Source organism: Podarcis liolepis (genome assembly GCF_965112155.1).
Source record: "Podarcis liolepis genome assembly, chromosome: 4".
Taxonomy (NCBI): Eukaryota; Metazoa; Chordata; class Lepidosauria; order Squamata; family Lacertidae; genus Podarcis; species Podarcis liolepis.
The window spans coordinates 22,083,098-22,102,215 of NC_139558.1; the positions used below are offsets into that span (position 1 = coordinate 22,083,098).

The window sequence follows — 19,118 nt, forward strand, 5'->3', positions numbered from 1 at the left end:
AGGTCACTTCCTGGTTTGCATGGAGAAGCTGTTTTCAACGGAGTCTAGCGACACATGTGGTGGAGGCCTGGCAAGGCTGGAAGCTGAGTAAAACACAATCTTAAAGGGCCTCCAAAATCATCCTAACGCACCCTAGTTATCTAAGTCTCAATTCAAGCATTACATTTTCAGGTGGTTTCTGCCCTTTCTGATAGGATCTGGAGCCAAATTGGTAGTATCCGAAATTCTGCATCCAGCTAGAAGAATATGGGATGATGAAGTACTTCTTCCTTCTACCTGTCCCCAAAGTGTTCTTTAAAAAAGTAGATTTGCTGGTTGAGAATGTCAGAGCACTTTGATCCACTTCAATTGTGCAAACCTAAATTTCCAGTAGGTACTTGAATTCCTCCCACAAAAAAAGGAAAAACACGAAGTTACCTTTATTGAGAACACAACCAATATTCCCCTGTAATTTCAACTCACTGGTGAAGACTAGTTGGAATGAGCAAGCTCTGTTTTGCTCAAGAAAGTTTGCCCACCATTCTTGAACTTGCCCAGTAAGCCTCAGCAGTCCATGGTTTCCTGTGGGACATAGTTTGGAAATCCCACTCCTCTAAGAGAACCAAACAGAATGATTCACTAAAGGAGGGAATTGCATTCCACATTTCCTTTATAGCGTGAACCATGGAATAAATCACCTAAACAAGGTGATGGAAAGAAGGGAGCACTGCTGTATACGTATCCAGAAATATAAAGATGCACTTGTAAGTTAGTACTGGAAAGGGTATATTATTCTGCATGTGTTCTTTGAAAAAGAAAATCAATAAAATTCACATTCAGTATTGCTCATTGTAAAACTACATAAACTGTATTTAATGCTCACTGACGTGACACTTAACAAACAGTCTTGAACTGAGTTCTATTTGCATTTGATTTCTGTCACAGCTTGACAAAAAAAAAGTCTGTAGCTTTCATCTGCTTTTCTCCTTTTACGCTCCTAACCAAAGAAGAAGAGGTTTACCTTGCAGGCAAAACAACAAGCTAAATAAAAAGCGTGCACACACACCAAAACATTTGCCCTAGTATAAGAGGTCCCAATACCCTTTCGGTATATTTCCCCAATCACTGCCTTTAATATACCCCCCCCCCCCAAAGCTCAGACACCTCCTGCATAAAAGACAGCTGTGTCTTAGAAGCTGTGTGTTTTGAAAATGCACCCAAGGCCAAACTAAACATTGCCTTAAATTCATGGCTGTGGGAGCTATGCCTCTAATTGTTGCCTTCCTCTCTCTGAAATCTTGGGAAGGGGGTGTATAGTTCAGGGGAAGTTCAATGCCTTGCATGCAAAAGGTCTCAGGTTCAACCTCCAACTAGAAGGATTGTGAAAGGTCTCCTCTGAAGAGACACTGTCAGTCAGAGTAGACCAGGGATGGGAAACCTGTGGCTCTCCAGACGTTGTGGACTCCAGCTCCCATCAGCCCCAGCCAGTAGAACCAAAGGACAGGTATGGTGGAAGTTGTCATCCAATAACATTTGGAGGTCCACAGATTTTGCATTCCAGGAGTAGAGTATACTGGATAGAAAAAACCCTAATTGACAGTAACCTGATTCAGTCATCACAACAAACTATGGTTTGCCACTACATGCTTCCAAGCTTCCCATAGCCCTCTGGTTAGGATCCTGGATTGGAACAGAGTCCATTGGCCTGATCTGTTAGGGGTTTCTTACATTTTTATGCCTCAGGAGAAATCTACATCCTGACAATAGAACTATTTTATCATGATAATATCATAGACAATGTGCCAGATCACCACCGTCCTAGCTAATTCAGAGCATCTGGTCCACATATCCTTTCACAATGGCCTCGCCTGCACATCCAAATAAGCTTCCATTTCCTCCAACACGCTTCTCATTTAAACTAAACCATAGTTTATCTTGCTATGGTTTAAGGTGATGTGCAAACTAAGCCATGCCCTATTGTGGTTGAAGCTGACAGGAATGCATTGCTTTACTGATTTCTCAGCATGCTGTGTCGCTGACGGTTAACAAGAGGGAGAGGGGCAAGGAAGCTGGGAGTTCAGCGTGCTACATCTGCACTGCACAGAGCTCCCTGCTGCCTTGATCCTCCCCTTCTCGGCCATTGGCAGTGAGGCACACGGTGTTAGGAAACCAGTAGAGCAACACAGCTCCACTCATGCCAGCTACTACAGTCCTATGGCCACCCCTAGGCTGAGGAGAGGAGAGAAGCACTTGCCAGATCAGCACAACTCTGCGATATTGGATTTCAATGCATCTGCTTTGAAGCAGAAAGACTTACATTCTACACCCCATCCTAATTATTACTGCACTCGGGGAATGGGGAGCTCAGCTGCAAAGATCAGCTAACAGATTGGTGTTTGTGAGCAAATTGCCTTAATAACCCTCCTTCCCAACAATACATTGATGGGGATTAATATTCTTGTTGAGTAAGAGATTGCACAAATTCAAGACTCTTCCTACATGATTAGCCTAATTGTGAGCAGAAACAGGGCCTCTCTGTAATGCTCCCATTGGAGTCTTGTACGAAACGATTTGGTTCAAGAGGCGCTGACGCCTCCTGGAAAACTTTGAAAAATGTTTCCGTTAGAAACACTTTGTCTGTGTGTCACATACTTTCTTTTTCTCATCCCATCATCTTGATTCTCAGGAACAGGAAAACACTGCATTACCATGGGGTAGAAATGTGTCTCCACCATATGCTGTGCACCTAAAATTCATCTGTCATTCTTGGTGCCATCAGGATGATTCCCCCCCCACACACATAGCAACAACAGAGAAGTGTTTAGAGAATACATAAATAGCCATGCTTCCGCCCAGGTGTGCATGACTTCGATCTTATGTGATGGAGGCTGCCATGTGATGCTCATGAACTTTCCACTACACCACAGATAGAGGGTATCGGAAGAGTTCTATCAATGCAAACGGCTGTGAAGGTTTTATAAAGCACTGCTCCAAATTGTTCACATCCATGACAACTTGGACGCCACTCTCGATAGGATGTTTTGTGGAGGTGCCTACCACTTCTACTTGTCCAACATCTGTAAGGCTGGCTTCAATTATACTTACTGGAGGACGTGGGCAATATCCTCATAGAATTCTATGGAACACCACTTGTTCCCTCGACCCTTGTCCTTCTTTGTTAGTGAAACCTAGTCAGGAAGAAATCAGGGCCTGTCCTGCTAAAGATTATCAATAACAACTTACAAAAGGAAGAGATGCTACCCACCCCAAAGGAAGCTCCGGCACACGCAATTACTTAAGTTTTCATCCTCCATCTGATCTGTAATAACTTTAGATTAATTTCAAATCTCCCTTCTTTTTTTAAAGGCAGTCAAGTGGGCAATGAGTTCTTGATTTGAAGCATTGTTATAGAACTGTACCAAGTGGTGTTTAGGTTAGGGTTTAGAAGAGAGACAAGGGTTGCCATATTTTAGGAAACTCGCCCCAAAAATCAACACTTCCGATACGGGCTGCCATATGCCTGGATTTTCAGGGACATTTTAGCCGCTTTTTGAAAATTCTGCCCAGACGCCATTTCTGATGGACAAATCCTGGCTATGACTGGGAAATTCCGGGTGTATGGCAGCCCTAACAGAGACTGCTTTAGTAGTCCTGGTGGATGAATTTCATTGACAGATTGATGAGGAGAGGGTGGTCTTACTAACGCTCTTTGCATACTTCCCCCTTTTCTTGTGGCTGATAAGTGTTCTAAGTCTATTCCAGGGCCTGGCTGAATGTGTCATCACTCATTTTCTCTGCAATTTAAGTAATGGGGGGGTGTGGCGGCTCACTTACTCACTGGAGAAACATTGCAATGGGAAGTGATTTGAAACATATTTGTGGTGTTTGACATTTGAAGGCTTGTGCATGCACGCAAATCATTGTCTGAGGCTGCAGCCAGTGATGAGCATGCATGTATTTTTATTGTTTAAGATGGTTTTTAATAGGGTTGGAAGAACTAAGAAGTTTTGTCAGATCAATAAAGTTACAGTAAGCAGGCTAAGAAACAAGTGAAACTGATTCAATGACCACCATTAATCTCTTCTTTATTATTCTACTCAAGCAGGTCAGATCTAATGATCTCTGGACTAAGACCATTTATGAGTTACAAGGTAACTGCAACTCATTGAATAATATCCTAAAGCTCATTGGGAAAAGCCAGTGGAAATCCCCAAACAAGAATTGTATGCACATAACACCCCATTCCAGTTAAGAGTTGGTATGCTCCATTTTGCACCACTTACAGCTTCCAAACACATTTCAAGAATATGCCATGGAGACCATGTTACTTTAGGTTTGGAGACAACAAAAGAAAAGAATATAATTTCAAAATACCTACTCTCAAATATTCGGAAACAGTTTCTAGCCTGGTGGTTTCCAGTTCATTAGCCAATCATTGCCATTGGAGTTATATGCTAAATATGACTACCAATCAGCTTTGCATAATAACACCTGGGGCTATTAACATGAGTAGTGTAATTCATCTCCTAAAGAGTCTCCCAGCAATTAAATTTGAATCCCTGGTTAACAAGGGATGTCATATTTGGATGGAGTTACAGATAGGTAGCCGTGTTGGTCTGCCATAGTCAAAATAAAAAAATTCCTTCCAGTAGCACCTTAAAGACCAACTAAGTTAGTTCTTGGTATGAGCTTTCGTGTGCATGCACACTTCTTCAGATACACTGAAACAGAAGTTGCCAGATCCTTCTATATAGTGAGAAGGTGGGGAGGGGTATTACTCAGAAGGGTGGTGGGAATGGGAAATTGGCAGATAGCTGAGATGAGCCTGTTGACGACTCTTAACGACTGCAATAGGTCTTACAGGAAAAGGCAAGGGGTGAGAAGGTGAAAAATGGCTAGTCATGTATAATGAGATAAGAATCCAATGTCTTTGTTCAGACCAGGTCTCTCCATGGTTTTAAGTTTGGTAATGAGTTGCAATTCAGCAGCTTCTCTTTCCAGTATTTCTGAAATTCCTTTGTAGTAAAACAGCTACTTTGAGATCTTGTATAGAATGTCCTGGGAGATTGAAGTGTTCTCCTACTGGTTTCTCTGTTTTGTGATTCTTGATGTCAGATTTATGTCCGTTTATTCTTTTCCATCACTTTCACTTTCCTCCCCAGCCCGCAGAAATAGATCCTGGTGGTGGTGAATCAGAATTCTCACAGACCTAGAATCAGTCTACGAATGGAAGATTTGTGTTTGGTATGAATCTGCTGTGGACAAAACCACATACAGCTTATAGTAAAAGTATACAGTGGTACCTCGGGTTACATACGCTTCAGGTTACATACGCTTCAGGTTACATACGCTTCAGGTTACAGACTCCACTAACCCAGAAATAATGCTTCAGGTTAACAACTTTGCTTCAGGATGAGAAAAGAAATTGTGCTCTGGCGGCGCAGCAGCAGCAGGAGGCCCCATTAGCTAAAGTGGTGCTTCAGGTTAAGAACAGACCTCCGGAACGAATTAAGTACTTAACCCGAGGTACCACTGTAAAAGTGAAACTAAAGTTTCATTAGTTGTCATCTTCTAATTGTCATCTTCTGGGCATCCTTGGTTGCCCAGTTCTAGAAGACATTGTGAAAGAAAAGCATGTTATTACCTATTATCTAGTAAAACTTGAAATCATGAGAGTTGGGTTTTAGATAAAGCTTTTAAGCACCCTCTAAGTCTAAAATAGAAGGTCTAGGTCTTACTTCCTCAACCTGGTCCCTTCAAGATGTTTTAGACAATTCCCATCGTGTTCAGGGGAGATGTTATAGCTCAAAACATCTAGAGGGCACCAGATTGGAGAAGCCGGGTTTAGCTTTAAAAGTTCAGCTCCAGAATGACAAAACTTTATATTCTCTATGCAGTGGTCCAGTGCTGGGAAGTGTATTTTGCTACTCCCGAAAAGGTGACTTACGATTTTATAACTTTATCTGAAGAACTTTAAAATTCTACCATTACAAACAGAAAGAAAGAAACACATTCACTTTTACATTTGTCAAAAAGCCATGCAACACAAAAATATTTTGACAGTCCACCTAAAATTAACAAAGATGAACCCATCTAACCTGAAGGACTTCCATCGTCAAGATTCTCTCCTATGCTCCCATCCACCTTTGGTCAGGAATCTGGGGTCTATATAAAATGTGAGTGGCATCTCTAGTCTGCAAGCCACCATTTGGTCTACAGTTGGAGGCACAGGCTATTAGTCATACTCAGAGTAAACACATTGAAATTAATTCTTAAGTTACTTAAATATGACTAACGTGCAATGCCTCTCAGTGCAACAAAACAGCCTTTTGGGTATCAAAAAGTGTGCATCTTAGGGTTTTCCTGCTGCACAGAATACACTAAACTTCTCTGAATTGTCTGACAGAACTAGATTGCGGAAGGTAAAATAGGTGACCCTTTCCAGGGATGTAGATCGTGGGAGGGGCTGCAGGGGTGATGGCCCCGGGCGCATTCCGGGGGGCATTGCTCAAACTGCCCTGTCTGCCCTGCCCCACTTTGTAAGGCTGGGATGATCCCAGCCTTGCAAAGTGGCTCCCAAGTGGCAGGGTGGTGTGAGACGGACACAACAGCCATGCGCCATCCTGGAATAAAAGGGTGCATGTCTGTTGCATCCGTCTCACGCCACCCTGCCAGTCCCAAGTCGCTTTGCAATGCTGGGACCATTCCAGCCCCGCAAAGTGGCTTGGTGCTGGTGTCACTCGGAGGACTAGGCTGGTGTGGCAAGCTCCATTCACCCTCTGCCCCGGTGCCAGCAAACCACGCTACGTCACTGACCCTGTCCAAGGGCTGTGTGGCAAATCCTAGCACTCTGGTCTTTGCTCGCTCCCCCCCCCCCGCCACCTTCATTTTACTTTCCACCTTCCTATTCCTGCCAACAAGCCAACTTCACTCATGGTGTTAAAAAAAAAAATATCACTGAAACTGCTGACATTGCTTCGGGGATAAATTTGTCCTATTATCCTTTTTCCCCTTTTTAAACTCGGTGGCAATGAATGCCTCGTCTTTGTCACTCCTCTGACTCTGAATGCAGTTCAGAGGAGTCCTGCACAATGCATCTTTGTCTTCCTCCTGCTAATAGCTCCTACTGTAGGTCATCTGCATCATTAACATTTGCTGCTGATGCGTTTACAGTGGGTCAGGCCCAGTTCTCAAAACTGATGGAGTCCTTTGTCATTATTTTTGGAAAAAACAACAACATATTATATATATATTCTTCCCTCCTCTCCTCAGCCTTACCCTCACCCAAATGTATTTAAGGATGAGACTATTAGATACACAATTGGTGAATTAATGTCATAAGGACTGCTGCTGGCAGCTCATCCATTTTTGATATGCCACTCAGACAAATGAAACATAAGCCACCCAGAACAAGGGGACCTTTTGACAGTTCAAAGGAAACCCCTATGGGTGGTTTCCTCTTGAAGCCACACTAAACAGACTCGATCTCCTCAGCGGGAAGCTGCCGGTGTCTCATTAACCCCTAAACAGGCCTGGCATGAGGCTTCCTTTTCAGCTATAATTATGCCGTGCGATCCCTGTTAGGCTGCTCTGAATGGCAACACTGTCACCGGAACATTATAAACATCCCCCTTTCTAATTGAAAAGCAGATTAGGCTCTCGTGTTAATTAGCCAAAAAGCCCGCCCACTTGCATGCATTATGATTGCCTCTTAAATACTGGGGATGCAGAAATCCCTCAGAAAGGCAAGGCAGACTTAATTGCAATAACCTGCAAATTAAGTTTAATTTACTTTAAATTTACCGGTTTAGCAGGCTCATTTGATGGTGTTAATGTTCTGGCAAATTAATTATCTGAATTAGTCATGCCTGGTGGAGTTTTGCTGCTGAATATATTGTACAGTGGCCTATTAATAACAGACAAACAGGAGTGGATTAATGAAAAGATTATGCTAAAGTTCCTCCCCACCCACCCCCCACCCCCAAGAAAGAAAGGAAAAGAAACGGGATCTTGCATGAATTCAAATATAATCATCAAAGTGCAAATACAGTCAGACAATATAAACAAACTGAAATTTATTGTGCTCTATGGCATGCCATCTAGAAGAAACTGTAAAACATTTCAAGTGAAATATTTGATAAAAGAAGCCTCTTCTATGCACTCAAGTAGATCACTTCTGCAAGCAAACCATTTCCCATTAGCTGGTGTCTTCTCTACAGCAGACTGCAAATATGTAAGTGCTTTTTGAGAGTACATGTGCTACACACAGAGAGAATGTGCACTGATAAATAAATTAGAAATAACATCTCATATATTAATTCTATGGTCCACTTTGTGGGTGAGCAGACGGTAAGAGGGCTTTTTCTTGTATTTCCTTTCTAACCACTGTCTCTGCAGCGAAGCCCTATGCAGAGAGGGAATTGCATATCAGCGTTACTAAGAGCATGCACTCCTCCACTCTCTCCGCCATAAACGAGGGGAAAGAGACAAACCTCCAATCACCTTTCAAAATAAAGATAGAATTGCCCTTGTAAACACCTTTAATCACCCAGCCCTGAAGACATTGGGGCCTGGAATTGATAAAGGCATGGAAAGAGCAGAGTCAAATAGCCACCCTATCTGGGTAGTATTATGAACGAGCAAAGCACCTATGAATTGGATAGACAGAACAGAGAGAGGGCCAGAATACTGGACTCACCTTGGGAAATGGGGTCCGCTTTGGTGGAAGCTGACATTTCTGGTGTTGGGGACAGAGGTAAGGTTTGCTTCTGCCTGCAGCACTCAGTTTTCCTCCTTATGAGTGAGTGGCAGCCTCTTAGGTAAGGTAAAGGACCCCAGACGGTTATGTCTGGTCAAAGATGACTATGGGGTGCAGCGCTCATCTCGCTTTCAGGACGAAGGAGCTGGCGTTTGTCTGCAGACAGCTTTCCGCGTCATGTGGCTAGCTTCTGGTGCAACAGGACACCGTGACAGAAACCAGAGTGCGTGGAAACACCGTTTACCTTCCCACCGCAGCAGTACCTATTTATCTACTTGCACTGAAGAAGAAGAAGAAGAGTTTGGATTTGATATCCCGCCTTTCACACCCTTTAAGGAGTCTCAAAGCAGCTAACATTCTCCTTTCCTTTCCTCCCCCACAACAAACACTCTGTGAGGTGAGTGGGGCTGAGAGACGTCAAAGAAGTGTGACTGGCCCAAGGTCACCCAGCAGCTGCATGTGGAGGAGCGGAGACGCGAACCCGGTTCCCCAGATTACGAGACGACCGCTCTTAACCACTACACCACACTGGTGTGCTTTCAAGTTGCTAGGTTGGCAAGAGCTGGGACAGAGCAACAGGAGCTCACTGTATCATGCAGATTCAAACCACAGAGACACCTGCTACCCATGGCAGCTACTTACTTCTATAGGAGGAAGTAAAGGTTTGTGTAGAGGGATATTTGTAGGGCATGACGAAAGATGCACCTCTCTTCTCTCACTCCAACACCTGTCCCTGGTGGTTCAGATCTCCCCCTTCATCCATCTTCCCCCAAACTGCAACCTGCCCTCTTTCCCCATCTGACTGAATGGGAACCATTGACAACCAAGATGGCTCCCATCTGCAAGGTCAGATCCATCCCGCTATCTGCCGTTATCTCTTTATCAAGATGTCTGCGGGCATCTGTTATGGAAGAAGCATCTAAAATGGTGCAATCCAGAAGGACTGTTCAGCCGCCAACGGCTGTTTTGTGTCAGCCAGAACGAAAGGAAAGCTAGATGAAAAAGCGGCAAAGACAATCACTTTTGCTTCACAGGCCACACATTTGGTCTGGTTTAAATAGAACATTGGGTGGGTTAAAAAGCTTTGCCTCTGCGTGACTCATTTCACATGTAAAGGAGGCCATCAGTGCTCACATGAGCACCATTAGCCATTGTGTGCTCCAGTGATGCATGATTCAGCAGCACACCATGCTGGCAAGCTAACATTGCTCACGAAGATGCTGACGACCTGGTTTAAAGGTGATACCAGATAGGTGGAACCTCTTGTGGCCAGGTTCCACTGGTGTCAGGTGAAACCGGACTGAAAAAATGCAAGAAACGGCGTCAAGCTCCTATCAGGGGGGTTTTCTGTACTGTGTTGAACCATCGCAGCTTTGTCTGCTGCCTTCCCCACCCCGCAACATCCCTCCTCCGCCACTTCCTCCTTCCTCACTAATAATGTGCAAATAATGGGAAACCGCAGCATTCGCAGGCATTCTTAAAACCGGTCAGAAACAAAAAAGGCTTAACAACAGTGAACAGATTAATTCCCTTTTAAAGGCCTGTTATGTGATGGGTTGAAATGTCTTCATTGAGAACACAGGGGGGGAATAAGGAGCAGGGTGGGGAGATATGTACCACGAAAGAAATGGAATCCTGTGACACATAAACAAAAGGCAGATGACTAATATATTTACATATAACATGTGGTGTATTCACTGCGCACCACAGTGACAGGCTGGTTTATTCCATTCATAATTTATACGGCAAAACCTTATTATATGTGTAACTAGTTTGCCTGATAATAATATAGAGCGTGAGATTAGTTTTTCCATTATACCCTGTCATTAAGAACAAAAGATTTTCATTTGTTAATTCTTTTTCTTTATCTTCTTTCCATTTGGCTCTTTTCTGACTGTGTGCACCCTGCCCACGAGTACATTCTCCCCCCCTTAAATCACGGTGACAGTAAGGTAAGAAGAAAGTCGCAGAACTTCTGAAAGCCAGTTCTCTGCTTTAAATAGTCTCCCTTCCTAGAATCTCCTATGATATCAGCACGGACAAAAGAAGAAGAAAAAGAAGTTTTCATGAATGATGTGAAGGTAGTAAAGAAAGGGGGGGAGGCAGAAAGGAGCTGTCATAATAAATAAAGGCTCCAGAAGAGATTTTGCTTCCAGAACATAAATGAAAGGAAAAATATTTCAAAACATAAACCCAAACCGGGATTCAAATATGAGATTAGAATCAGACAGTTCATCTCACACTGGAGGGAGCTAGATAGTAAGTGGATCACAGTGGAAATGCAGGAATTATTAGGATGCATTTGCCATGTAAGCAAGTGGTTCACACACTAAGGACAGGTTCACACATGCATGTGCATAATTGAGGAATGTGTGGATGGGCAATCATCTATGTAACATCTCAAGTCAAATTTCCCTATAATTTCTTAGACAATAATTTTCCTTGGGCTCTATTCACACATTCAGCAGCCAGTCACCAAGTACAGGAAAATCAAGCAATGTTCACACATATGTTGTGAACCAGGTTTTGATTATTTCCAGCTCTAAACTTAAATTTCTTTTGTTTTGCTTTAGCTGACCCTGGGTGAAATTAAAGTTCCGTCTGCGGTGTTATTGCTGTTGTGGTTCACTTACATATGCAATTCATTTGAAGGATATAGGTTTAAAATGCACAAAATGCTGCATTTCAATGCATTGCATTTGAAACGCTATAAAGAGAAGTTTGCGCTAGGCAAAATATGTTTGTCTCTAGCTAATGCGACAGAAAGGGGGGGTGATGTTTCCATTCAACTGCAATCTCTCCACCAGCAAAAAATGAAACCTGAGAATTCAGCATGGCAGGGAAGAGACCCAGCTCAATGAGTCAGTGAAGGAGCTCCCAGCTTGCATAGGATCTCTCTCTGGGATCAGAGAAAAGTGGCTAAACTGTTTTAAGGATGAAAAATAGGATGGGACCATATTGCGGGGGTGCCGGGTATAGGGGGCAGAGGGGTCTTCAGCTTCCCGAATATTTTGGGGTAAGCTTTTAATGTTTAATAGACTATTGTATTTTAATATTTTGTTGGAAGCCGCCCAGATTGGCTGAGGAAACCCAGCCAGATGGGTGGGGTATAAATAATAAATTCTTCTTCTTATTATTATTAGGGAAGTGCCCCCCCAATATTGAGGGGGCCACCAACCCCAGCCTCCACCCAGCAGCCCAGGAGCCAAGTGGCAGCTGGGATGAGTGAGAACGATCTTTGCTTCACTTGTCCCAGCCTCTGCCCAGCCGCCCAGGAGTCCAAGAGCCAGGTGGCAGCTGGGATGAGTAAGCGTGAAGATCACCCTCCATGCATCCTGTCCCCCCCCCCCGGCCCACACCAGGCGGCGTCACGTGATGTGTCATGTGGCCGTGCCCCCTTAATATGAGGGGGAAATTTGGCGTTGCTGCCATGTTGATTGCTTGTTTAAGCACAATGCATTACTGTGTATATTTGTAGTGCTTATATGTAACTAACTTAAGACAGGCAAAATGAGGTTAGTGGAGCAGCACCCCATTTGCCCTAATGGATGCAAGCTGGAATCTGCTGAGTTCAAAGACTCAAATGAAGTTGTCAGCTCAAAAAGAAAAAGATCAGGTGAGAAAGGGAATATTGATACGTCAGTGGCAGCCGAGTACCCATGTGTGTTTGCAGAGGTTTCGAGATGGAGGGAGAAAAAAGTTTGCCTAGGCAGTGTTGAGTTAGCAAGCGGCTCCCCCAAATCCTAAAGCTATTTTTGCAATAGCTCTGTTAGATCCTGTTACAGGAGGAGCCTAGAGAATGGGATTTTCAGCTTGACTCTCTCAACAGATCAAAAAGGAAGGTAACAAAGGAAAAGCGAGTGATGCAACGGAGAAGAGGGAATTCCAAAAGTACACATAAGAGTGAGGCGGATTCTCCCTTTGGTGGAAAGCATAAAAATACAGCTATGCTAGTATTGCCTGACTGTTTATTTTTCTTCCTCTACTGCCTTTTTCTTTTATGGTGGCCCAGAGCTAAGCTTGGCCTGGGCACTTGAGACACAAGCACTCACGCTGTGTAATTACAAGATTATTTAATTTGGGTATTATTTTCCAATGTAAGCAGAACCATAACTAAAGAGGAATGCTGCCTCTTCCCCCTCCCCCTGCAGAAAACACACACACCTCCAAGCCTAAAATAGATATTAAGCAGGCAAATCTTTCCCCAGTGTTAGCCTTTGTGGAGGGGGGCAAACTGGGCAACTGCCTGGGGCCCCACACTATAAAGGGAAAGGGACCCCTGACCATTAGGTCCAGTCATGGCTGACTCTGGGGTTGCGGCACTCATCTTGCTTTATTGGCTGAGGGAGCCGGCATACAGCTTCCGGTTCATGTGGCCAGCATGACTAAGCCTCTTCTGGCAAACCAGAACAGCGTACGGAAACGCCGTTTACCTTCCCACCGGAGTGGTACCTATTCATCTACTTGCACTCTGAGGTGCTTTTGAACTGCTAGGTTGGCAAGAGCAGGGACCGAGCAACGGGAGCTCACCCCGTCACGGGGATTTGAACCGCCGACCTTCTGATTGGCAAGTCCTAGGCTCTGTAGTTTAACCCACAGTGCCACCCGCTATAGCCCCAACCCAAAAGTCTTGTTCAAAATCATACCTGTGTGGTGTCTCAGTTCGCTAGAAAGTCTCATGGTGCAATGGGTCAATGTGCCTGGCTGTTAACCAGAAGGTTGCTGGTTCAAATTAGGGTTGCCATACGTCCGGAATTTCCCAGACATATCCAGAATACTGGATATTCGGAAGCAGTGTCCGGACAGAAATTACTGGAATGCCCAGGGAAATCCGGACATGTCGGCAGTGTCGTTTTGGGCAATTTCCTTTAAAAATAGCTGCAAAACATCAAAAAAAATTTGCAAATTTGCCAGGAGAGCTCAACAACCTTAGGTAAAACTTTAAAAAGCTCAACAACTTTGCCAAAACTTTTCTGCCCAGATTTTCACCGTTTGAAATATGGCAACCCTAGTTCAATCCTAGTTCAGAGACGGCTGTGAGCAAGATTCCTGCATTGCAGGGGTTTGGACTAGCTGACCCTAGGTGTCCCTTCCAACTCTACGCTTCTATGAAATCTGAGGTGCCAGTGTGGTGTAGTGGTTAAGTGCGATAGACTCGTAATCTGGGGAACCAGGTTCGCGTCTCCGCTCCTCTACATGCAGCTGCTGGGTGACCTTGGGCCAGTCACACTTCTTGAAGTCTCTCAGCCCCACTCACCTCACAGAGTGTTTGTTGTGGGGGAGGAAGGGAAAGGAGAATGCTAGCCGCTTTGAGACTCATTAAAGGGAGTGAAAGGCGGGATATCAAATCCAAACTCTTCTTCTTCTGAGGTGAGGAGGATGAGAGAAGGTGCCTTCTCCAGCTCAGCAGCAAGCAAATCCTTCCCTACGAAAACACAGGCAGAGGGCCTTTCCCCGCTTAAACCAGGCCCAAGCACATCAGGACTACACCAGTTCCTCGGCTCTGAGCTTTTTCCTTTTCCTTAGCAATTACCTGTGCTATCAGAAGCCCCTGTTGCCTCCAAAGGTTGGAACAGTGCTACCTGGCTGTTTGCTGTAGTGATGCTATTTTAAACCAGCTTAGGCTCTAACGGTGGGAAACCAAGCTCTTTTTGCACACACATTTCTGCTGCACTTGAAACACAGCTTAGCAACAACAGCAAGTTTCCCAGTTGGCGACAACTGGAAAAGAACAAAACTAGTTACAAATTCTGTTTTATGAAGCATTGCGTGAGTGCTTATTGTTACAAGCCTATACCAAACTACAAGTCTACACCAGGCTCCCGCAAACACGGGAGCAGCAGGAATAAAACACAGCAGAAAACTGCAGGACAAAGAGAAATCTATACGAATGTTTGTAACGGTATGGTGTGTTTAAACAAAATGACAGGCCGGGTCTTTTAAAAGTGAAATTATATTTAGTTTCCATAAAAAAACCCCACACACCATACAAATATACAACCCACCCCCCACAAAACTTCCAAATCTTTTCCGTGACCCAAAACCCAACATACCATGATCAAATATATTCAGCAGTGTCATAATACAGTGGACGCTCTGTTTGCGAACGTGATCCGTGCGGGAGGCACGTTCCCAGCCCGCAGTGTTCACAACCTGCAGCACTGCATCTGCACATGCACGAGCGCCAAAACTCAGAAGTAACCCGTTCCAGTACTTCCGGGTTTGGCGTGGTGCACAACCCAAAACATACAACCTCAAGCGTCTGTAATAATAATAATAATAATAATAATAATAATAATAATAATAATAATTTATTATTTGTACCCCGCCCATCTGGCTGAGTTTCCCCAGCCACTCTGGGCGGCTTCCATAGAAACCCAAAAAACCACTAAAATATCACACATTAAAAACTTCCCTGAACAGGGCTGCCTTAAGATGTCTTCTGAATGTCAGGTAGTTGTTTATCGTTTTGACATCTGATGGGAGGGCGTTCCACAGGGTGGGCGCCACTACCGAAAAGGCCCTCTGCCTGGTTCCCTATAGCTTTGCTTCTCACAATGAGGGAACCGCCAGAAGGCCCTCGGCGCTGGACCTCAGCGTCCGGGCAGAACGATGGGGGTGGAGACGCTCCTTCAGGTATGCTGGACCGAGGCCGTTTAGGGCTTTAAAGGTCAGCACCAACACTTTGAATTGTGCTCGGAAACATACTGGGAGCCAGTGTAGGTCTTTCAAGACCGGTGTTATGTGGTCCCGAGGCATGACTGCACCAAGACTGAAGACAAACCGGAGAAAAAGCAAAAGCAAGGGGCGTTACTCAAAAAGTTATAGAAAGCTGTTACATATCTCATTAAATACAGTGGTACCTTGGTTCTTGAACTTAATCCATTCCGGAAGTCCGTTCGACTCCCAAAATGTTCAGAAAACAAGGTGTGGTTTCCAATTGGCTGCAAGAGCTTCCTGCACTCAATCAGAAGCTGTGTCAGGCATTTGGCTTCCGAAAAACGTTCGAAAACAGGAACACTTACTTCCAGGTTTTCAACGTTCAGGAGCCGATCTGTTCATCAACTAAGCCATTCGAGAACCAAGGTTCCACTGTAGATCTAATTTATCTGCCTGCAAATCAGTCCTTTGTGGGATGTTGATTCAACCAAGGTAGGCGGCCAACGCAGCCAACACAGCTCCTATTGGCTGAGGCATCAGATATTTCCATTTTAATAATTTTGCTATCAACAAAACTGGGTAGTTAAGTATTCATTTAACCACATCACTATCTACTTTCCACACAACTGTGCACATCACATCAGAAAGGGGAAAAAGCAGCTTTTTTTGTGAGTTGCTCATCTCATACTGGTGTATTTCCACCTCTGGTTTGTGGTCATCAATTTCCTATAAAAGCAGGCATGTGAGCCAGATGTGCAGTCAGCCTCTTTCCCCAATGTAAACAGCTGGGCTGGGGCCTCACTGTTGCACAAGACACATCTGTTTCACCCAGCTGACAGGGGGCTTTAATGCAGAAATTAAGACAACAGAAAAGAACCCAAAGGTGTTCAACATAGGCGACATCTGCCCCTTACATTTAAGGCACTTTTATATCATGGCTTCCTGCAAAGCAGCCTGGGGACTGTAGTTTGATAAGGATGCTGAAAGCTGTTAGGAGACAGAGTCTTAACTCTCAGAGTGGTTTGAGCATAAATCCCTGTTCCTAGAGAACTCTGGAAATTTTAGCTCTGCACGGGAAATAGGAGTCTCCAACAATTTTCAGCACCTTTAACAAACTAGAGTTACCAGGTTTTTTGCATTGGAAGCTGTGACTTTATAATAGCACCTTAGCTGCAAGATGTAGATAGGGCCACGGAGCTAGTTCTCGATGAGGTGATGGGTTTTAGCACTTCAGATTCCAAGTGAAGGCTGACATGACTGAACACCCCTCCAAGGGTGTAGAAATCTAGATGTCCTCAAAAATATTCATGTTTAGATTTCTCCCTGATACAGAGGCGCCTAAAATTGGGGGTCCCTGGCATGTGTCGCATGCATGTGATGTCATGTGTGTGCGACATCACATCGTCGGGAGGAGTCTGAGCATGGAGTCTGCGGTGGCATGCCTTCTTCTCTCATGCTCAAGAGCCAGGGAAGTTCAGCCTCCTCCACCCCCTCAACACTGAGGGGGGCTGACCCCCTGCCAGCTGATATTGAGGGGCTGTAGGCACCTCTGCCCCTAGGAGTTGGCACGCTTGCCCTGATATGATAATTTTACAAGTGCCAGGGATGTTTATTTTGCATGGGGCATTCGATCGTGTAAGCCTGTGCCACCAGCAGTCTGAAATGGTACAGTCCCAACAGAGGACCTCAGTGAAAATCATTTTATCCAGTGAAATAATGAATGGAACCACATGTGTACTGGTGGCAGCACTTTGGACATTTATAGAATGTTATCCCCCCAACGCAGGTGGCGCTGTGGGTAAAAGCCTCAGCGCCTAGGGCTTGCCGATCGAAAGGTCGGCGGTTCGAATCCCTGTGGCGGGGTGCGCTCCCATCGTTCGGTCCCAGCGCCTGCCAACCTAGCAGTTCGAAAGCACCTCCGGGTGCAAGTAGATAAATAGGGACCGCTTACCAGCGGGAAGGTAAACGGCGTTTCCGTGTGCGGCTCTGGCTTGCCAGAGCAGCGATGTCACGCTGGCCACGTGACCCGGAAGTGTCTTCGGACAGCGCTGGCCCACGGCCTCTTGAGTGAGATGGGCGCACAACCCTAGAGTCTGGCAAGACTGGCCCGTACGGGCAGGGGTACCTTTACCTTTATCCCCCCAACACCCTATTTACCATTCTCCCAGGATGTCCCCATGTAGAAAAAATGCAACATTTCCAGGCCAGATTATACATACAGAAGAGGCAACTGTCAAAAATTTGGCCTCCCTGCATTTAGAAAAATGAATGCCTGGTTGAAATTTGAGTGGTTCAGTCTAGGAAAAGCGTTACCACTTGATTCTGCTGATTGTATAGCAGGACAATGGCAGGGCTTTCATGTTGATTTCTGTCGAGTGAAGCTCCCTTCTTGTTCCTCTCAGGGGAAATGATTAACATTTTCATCCATATGTAAATACAGTTCATCCATGGGGAGGAAGCGGTGTTGCCATTGTTATATAAACCCATGAACGCTTACAGATTCTCTAGCTGGTTTTCCTTTACTGTACCAACTAATCCATACAGTCTGAAAGGGACAAAGGACTGTATGAGTTTAAGAACACAAGTTTTGCTGGATCAGCAAAAGCCCATTCAGTTCAATGTCCTGTTCTTGCACAACCTGATGCTTGTGGACAGCTCACAAGAAGGATGTGAGCACAACAGTGCTCTGCCCACAGCACTCTCCCAATTGGAGAATAGCCCCTACCAAAGGTGTCATGGACTTTGAAGATGCTCGAACTCAGGACGAAAGTGTGGAATGTGCTAAGAGGAAGGCATGTTTGGCAAACCTTCACCTTGATCAACTCCTGCCCAGAAACCCCACTGTGGAAGGACGTGTGGATCCAAAATTGGCCTCCACAGTCACTTACAGGCTCACTGTTAAGACTGTGTTCACGGAAGACATTCTTACTCAGCTACAAGTGACTGGGAAATAATGAGTGATTAAGGACAGGAGTAAAGTATCATTGACCCAAGGCAGGAGTCAGATGTGTTGGACTCTGCGCAGCAGCCAAGTGACACACTGTCTCTGGAGAGTTTGCCACAACCCCCATCCTCTCCGAGATGCAGGTGGCTCGATGCAAATCGCTGAGCAAGGATCCCAGGGGGAATCTGCCCTTCACACTTGCCGTAGGCAGCAGGAAGAGTCTGATTGGTGGGAAGTAAAGGTGAGGGGGTGGAGCTTTACTCTGGGCAGCGCCAGACTGAACGTAAGCTGCAGTTTGCCTGCATTTTGTGAGTCCTTATTGAAATAAAAGAACTAGAAAGCTCTCTCTTTCCTTGTGTCCTTAATTTCCTAGCCAGGAGCTGTCAGCAGCACCTTGACATGCGGGCTCTGATGTATCGATTTAAAGTGTTTGGCGACCCCCATGTCAGATGATGAGGCAACTTTATTCGTAAAATGGCAGTCTGGGGTAGCGTTTCCTGTCCTCCTGGCAGTGGAGTTTGGCAAGGCAGTGGGGACGTCAGCACTGTGCAAACACACTGGCTGGAACACAATACAGTGGTACCTCGGGTTACATACGCTTCAGGTTACATACACTTCAGGTTACAGACTCCACTAACCCAGAAATAGTACCTCGGGTTAAGAACTTTGCTTCAGGATGAGAACAGAAATCATGCTCCGGCGGCGTGGCGGCAGCAGGAGGCCCCATTAGCTAAAGTGGTGCTTCAGGTTAAGAACAGATTCAGGTTAAGAACGGAT

General features: G+C 45.0%; 1 long non-coding RNA gene across 1 annotated transcript in view; it reads right to left on the reverse strand.

The window, feature by feature from the left end:
- The window catches only part of LOC310706131, a 206,782-nt gene that overhangs the window by 122,872 nt on the left and 64,792 nt on the right, over nt 1-19,118 (reverse strand). The gene's annotated exons all lie outside the window — the stretch shown is intronic.